Source organism: Pteropus vampyrus, unplaced genomic scaffold, assembly GCF_000151845.1.
Source record: "Pteropus vampyrus isolate Shadow unplaced genomic scaffold, Pvam_2.0 Scaffold545, whole genome shotgun sequence".
NCBI lineage: Eukaryota > Metazoa > Chordata > Mammalia > Chiroptera > Pteropodidae > Pteropus > Pteropus vampyrus.
The window spans coordinates 687,780-694,482 of NW_011889326.1; the positions used below are offsets into that span (position 1 = coordinate 687,780).

General features: G+C 38.1%; 1 long non-coding RNA gene across 1 annotated transcript in view; it reads left to right on the top strand.

Moving 5' to 3' along the window:
• Positions 1–6,703, top strand: part of LOC111733267 — an 89,629-nt gene that overhangs the window by 12,271 nt on the left and 70,655 nt on the right. The window lies entirely within an intron of this gene.

The following is a 6,703-nucleotide window of genomic DNA, read 5'->3' on the forward strand; positions in this document are numbered from 1 at the left end:
TAGATCTTTCTTGGAGAATAAAAAGTTGGAATACTTTAATACATTTGACTGTATGTGACCCTAGACCTGCTTTTGACTATCATCACTCAGATTTGTGACTATAACTGCCATTGACTATAACTGCCAACCATTTGGGGACATAGGATATAGCATGGTTTCAGTAACAGTTCTTAAGCCTTTCTTTCTATCCTTTCTTTTTTCCTTTTTACCAGCTGTGGTAGTTTAAAACATATATGCAAGTTATTTGACACATTTTTCATGAAAAAAAAAAAGAGTTTATGTTCCTTTCTCTTGAACCTAAGCAGCGTTTGTGACTGACTCAACAAATATAGAATGTGACAGAAGTCACTTTGCAACTTCTTAGACAGGATCATAAAAGGTGACAGAACTTCTGTCTTCCCCTCTCCCTCTATGACATATACTTTTGGAGCTCTGAGCTGCCATGTAAGTACAACTACCCTGAAGCTTCCATGCTGAAAATGCCATGGGGAGATCACATAGAGATAGGGATAGATGTTGGAGGAATCCCAGCTGTTCCTGCCCCCAGCTATTTAAGTGTTCCCAGATCAGGTGCCATACAGATGAATGAGCAAGACTTCAGATGATTTCAGCACCAGCTACCATCTGGCTGCAGCCTCATGAGACACCCCATGCAAGAATCATCTAGTTAAGCTTAGTCAAGCCCCAGAACCATGAGAGAGGATAATAAAGTTGTGGATTTTTTAAATTAAAGTTTTGAGGTGATTAGTTAGCAATAGATAACCACAACTGATTTGGGGACCTGGAATTTGAGGATTACAATAACAAAACCTAAAACATATGACAGTGACTTTGGAACTGAGCTATAAGTATAACTTGGAAGGGTCTTGAAAAGATTAGTAGCAGAAGTCCAATGGCTCTTGAGGTTAACAGTAGGGATTAAAGGAAAGTGAGGGAAAAATTATTAACATGGGAGGAAAAACCCTTGTTAATAAAAAACTGTTGCCTGTGATAATGTAGAAATAGAAAATATATCTAATGAACTGATGGATTGGCCTGATGAATTTTCAGGTTAAAGGTTAAAAGCTTCCTGGTTTCTCTTAGCTGTATATCATAAAATACAGATAATGGTGAGCTTTAAAAGAAATCACTCAGTGTTCAGGCAAAATTTAGAGGAAATATACAGGAGTCAGGAATTTCTGGGTTAGAAAATAAAACCTTTTTCTGGTGATTAGTCTTTCCTAGCCAAATATTCCCAAACTCAAAAAAGGTCTTAGGACAAAAGTCAGATTCACAGCCCTGTTATAAAAACTTCTCAGAGTAAAGATGAAGCTAAAGATATGATTGTAAAAGTCTTTATTAAGACCCCAGAAGAATTTAAGGTGATTCCTTCTGAATCCTTGCAAAAAGACAAAAGCTTTAGACAGTAGGCATTCTAAGAATATTAGGACATTGATTCACAGCAGCTTTACAGGGAGCCCCTGGTAGAGAAGATTTGTTGACGTGGATTTTGCCTAATGAAGTAAACCCCAAGAAGATCAGTAAGGTTCATAGGAAACTTACAAAGCTTTTAAAAGAATTATACTTCTAAAAATATTGCCACTTGGACTGTAAGGAACAGAGATGGCTTCAAAATGAAAAGGTTTTAGATCCTGGAACTTCCTAGGCAGGAAGTAGGCTCATCAAACTACTGAACTTAAAATATGGACTATATTTTATAGAATAGGAAGGATAACTCAGAGGATGGAGCCAAGAGCTGAGGAGAATCACTGCCGGTAGTAGAAGTAATCAAGGAAAAGGCAATATATGCCCAGCTGGATTTGCAATGGACCAGAGAATGCCTTTTACTTTCTCTTTTTGAGCGATAATGTTTATAATGGTTATATTATGCCTACCTCACCATATGTATTTGGTGTGAGACAGATGATTTGTCTATAATTCACAGATTTTTAGACCAAGAGGATGGTACTTTTCTTCTAGGAAGAGGTACTTTTCTCATTGCTTTTCTTCCTTATTTTTTTTTTTTTAAACTTTAAATCACATAGTAAAACAAAAAATATATATATGAATGTAGCTTGGATGACTGTAAAGAAGCACAACAATTCTCCATCCTCTTGAATTTCATATGTTGGTATATGCTAAGTACCTAGCACAGGGCCTGCCTGGTGTGTAATTGTTTTTTGAAATGTTGGTTTCCTTTGTCATCATCTTTACTTATGGAATCCAGTGCCTTCATGTTGACTTCTAGTTCACCAGGACTCTCTACCCCTACAACCCCCTTCCTTCATGCCACCCCCACCCCCACCCCAGGCCTCTTTATATGCTGAAGACATTTTCTGGCTTTTTATTATCATCTAAACTCTGAACTTGCCTACTTTACTTAAAAAAACAAAAAAACAGCAACTAGATAGTTAATATAAATAATGCGAAAGAGTTAACACAAAAATTTTACTTGGATGACAGCAATAGCAGCTTTCAGTATTTACCCTATGAAGTAAGCAGAAATTTCAAGCCCTTTAGTAGGCCACTTGAATCTATTTTAGGTGAAGACCTTTAACTTGATGCTCAAGTCGTGATATTCATATCCCTTACTAATGGAGAGTTACCATTGTTAAAGGACACAATATAGTGTAGAAAACGGTGCTAAAATCTATCCTGGCTCCTTACCACATTATGGGCCATCATAACGTGGCCCATAAGCCCTGGGGGCTGGGTCAAATGTATCTCATTGCCTCTTCCCCAGCATTTTGTATAGGATTCTAATTTAATTAAACTATAATGTTAATAGCAATGTCAAAGAGGAAAACCTAAAAGAAAGTGGGTTTTGAAGGAAGGGGGACTGGAAAAGAGAAGGGAAGTTTTACCTGAATTGTTTTGCCTTGGAAAATGAATGTGCTCATGCGCTAATGTGAGTCAGTGAACATGTGTACAGTTGACCCTTGAACAACATTGGTTTGAACTACATGGATCCTCTTATGCATGAGTTGTTTTTCAGTAAATACTGTAAGTATTTTCTCATGATTTTTTTAATGACAAATTTTCTGTAGCATACTTTATTGTAAGAATACAATAACAAATTTATTTACAAAATAAATTTTGTAAATAACAAAATATGTGTTAATTGACTGCTTATGTTATGAGGTTTCCAGTCAACAGTAGGCTATTTGTAGTTAAGTTTTGGGGGAGTCTAAAGTTATATGTGGATTGTTGACTTCACAGAGACATAGTGCCCCTAACCCGCACATTGTTCAAAAGTCAGCTGTACATAATACACCTTTCTTTATTTAGCCAGTATTATTGAGTATCACTATGTGACTCCTCCAATTTAATAGCTTTTATGAGGATAAGCTAAATTAGTGAGACCACTTATTCTGAAGGACAGGGCCCAGTAACAGTTTGGTGTCATGCACTGCGTAGGAGGACCTGGGGAACACGCCGATTTGCCACACCTTAGGGAAGGTTTTGCATAATGTTAGATCATGTCTCTTACTGCAATGCATATACATTCTTAGATTTAAAAATAATACTGAGTTCTCAGGAAAATTTAATTTCATCAATAGTAGCATCTTTCCATAAACTAAAAACTTACAAAGCCTTAGTTAAAAAGAAACTGTCTAATTTTAAGAATGAATGTATTACTAAGTGAATTTAATTCACGAAAGGAATTTTTCCTAATATTTAGGCTGTTATTGGTTTTGGCTTTGTTTTTAATTAACATTTTTAATCATTCGCTTTGGTCAAATATTGAATTTGAGTTCCAAGATACATCTTCTCTGAGGATGCAGTCTAAAGACACCAAATAGTAGAAAACCAGAATTTTCAAGTTTTGTACAGCAGTGCACTTTAGTCCTCCAGTGGCAAACAGTATGTGTGACTTTTTCATGTTCTACAAAATTGAGCTACTCCTTCCTGATTTTTGTCTTTTTCAAATTTCTTTGCTCAGTTTCTTTATTTTGTCCCTCTTGTTTGCTTAATTTTTTCATTTCTTCCTGTATAATGTATAGCTGTCTTTGTGGTGAAGTGATGAGGCATTAGAAACAAGGGGTGGACACACAGTTATATTCCGTTTCATCATGGGACTCTAGGCAGGTCACAAATCAGGAAACTGGGGAAGTCAGAGCTGGTTAGGGATTAGCTGACTGAGGAGGCATAAACCAGACTGGGTGACTTTGGGGCCTGGGCAGTGGAGCTCCTACATGTTTCCATTGCTGCCACCTACCTTGTAGGCATTAGGTGATCCAGCAGCGAGAGTAATTCTGGGCAGGAGTCAGGTAACCAGAGTGTGATTTCCTCTTTCTGCTATTGAATAGCTGCGTGACCACAGGTGAATTTCTTAATCTCATTTGTCCTCAATTTCCTTGTTTGTAATACCTACCATGAAAGATTATTAGAAGGATCACAGATAATATACCTAAAGTGCCCAATAAATGGGCACTGGGAAATGGCCACATTGACATTTTAAAGAAATGTTCAGGAAATGACTCAGAAAATGATAAAAAGCAGAAATGTATTATTTTCTTTAAAAATTATTCCTTGGTAATTTTAACTCTTTCTCTCCTTCCTAATTGTGATATCTACCAACATTGTCAAAAACAATACCCAATCCGATGTTTTTCTTGTTGATTGAAGTCTAACCTATCTGAGACTAGAAAACCCCTCCTTGCTTGCTACAAATTTCTATAGCAATTGTATTACTTTACTTGGATTAACAAATAAATAGCCAGGAGTCATTTTGCATGACAAGTTTCTAGTTCTAAAGAAATTATAAAACTGACCCCAATAATTGGGTCCCCTGGGACTGTGGATTTGTATATTGCCCCTTCATTAGAGTGCCAGACCCTCTCCACTGCCTTTCAGGGCAAAGAGGCAAGACCACTGAGAGCTGTACAGCATTGGTAGGAGGGGGGTGGGGCCAGGTGACTTGCTGATAGTATGAGGAGCTCCTGCAAGAGGGGCTCTGTCTTTGCCTAAGTCCGATTACTATTGTGACAAGTACTGTTTTAGCCAAAGCAATAAGTCTTCCCTTCTTTAAATGAGAGATGGTTATTAGGATTGTTACTTTCGTTTCCAACAAACCTGTAGAAGAAAAAACAAATAACTGACATGCAGAGTTCTTGTTTTTTAAGAATACTAGGGAAAATTTGAAAGTGTAGTTTCAGGAAGGTTATACAGTATTTGTGGTCCTCCCCCTCAATGATTTCCACATCCTAATCCCCAGAACCTATGAATATGTTAGGCTACATGGAATTAAATGCAGATGGAGTAAGGTTGCTAATCAACTGACTTTAAATTAGGTAGATTATCCTAGATTATCCAGTGAGCCCAATTTAGTCACAGTGGAATAAGGAGGCAGAAAAGCCAGAGTCAGAGAAACATACTTCAGAAGGAAGGGGGCCATGAGCCCAAACATGCAAATCATCTCTGAGAGCTGGAAAAGGCAAACACATCTTCACCTAGAACCTTCAGAAAACCCTCTTGACACCTTGATTTTAGCCCAGTATGACCTTTTTTGGACTTTTGACCTCCAGAACTATAAGGTAATTAATTTATATTGTTTTAAACAATTAAGTTTGTGGTAATTTGTTACAGCAGCAATAGAAAACTAATACAGAATTTAACTATGAACTATCTAAAATTGATGAAACAAATTTCATCTCTTTCCAGGAGAGGTGCTATTATCAGTGAAATGACAAAGCAAGAGGAAGTAGAGGAAAGCAACAGTAAAGGGCCTGCCTGGTGGGCTTGCTGACTGCTAATTACATTGGTCATTATTTACTTCCTATCTTAATATTTATCCAGTGCCTGGCCTGAGACTATGAGCATTCTTCCCCCATTGCTTCAGTCCTCATGTCACCTCCACTTCTCTTTTCCTTTTTTGCTTGCTGCGATCCCCTTTCTTCTCATCTTTCTCTTTTTCCACCTCCCAGTTGTCTTCTCCCCACTTTTCCTCTTCAGACAGGAGCTAGCAATGATGGCCCAGCTAGTGAGAAGAAAATGAACATTCCTACTAATTCCCTCTACACTGAGGAAGAATCTTGACTGAAAGCTAGCAAAGAACAAAAGGAATAGATAGGAAAAGAGGTGCCTGAAAACTGCATTGAAAACAGACAAGAGATGCCACCTCATCTTGTTAACTCACCGTTTTCCTTAGAAAAGTTATTGTAATGTACTGTACACCAGGGCTGAGTATAATTATTCCTGTGCTCTTAGTAGTAGGGTGGAAGCTTCTCCATTTTTTTAAATAGTTAACTAACTGCACATTTAAAGGTCTTGGCAGTTTGGGATACAGCGTTAAGTACTCTGGGTATATCTAGCCCCATCGCCATCTGTGATCCATACAAATTTGTTGACTGGCACTTTAAGCTATTCAAATATTCATTGAGCCTCCACTGTGTATTTGGCAATGCCCCAGGTATAGGTAGTGGTGGTGGGCAGCAAGCAAGTGGCAGGACCAGTGGAGCCTGCTTTCTGGTGGAGAGTGATCTCTCAGGTATGATAAACAATTGCCTTTTCCTTGGTGCAGCATAGAAGCAGCTTACGGCAGGTCTTGCCCCGGAGACATGAGCTTATCTAATTTAGAAAAGAACAAAATCAAAATTCCTCCCCAAAGGTTAGTCAGTGACTCCGTGGGCTTCCAAAGAGTACAATATGTTCTTCCTTTGGAGTCAGGGAGGTGCTTCTGGGGCATGGGGAAAGAACACTCCATTCCACTGCCTCCAATGTG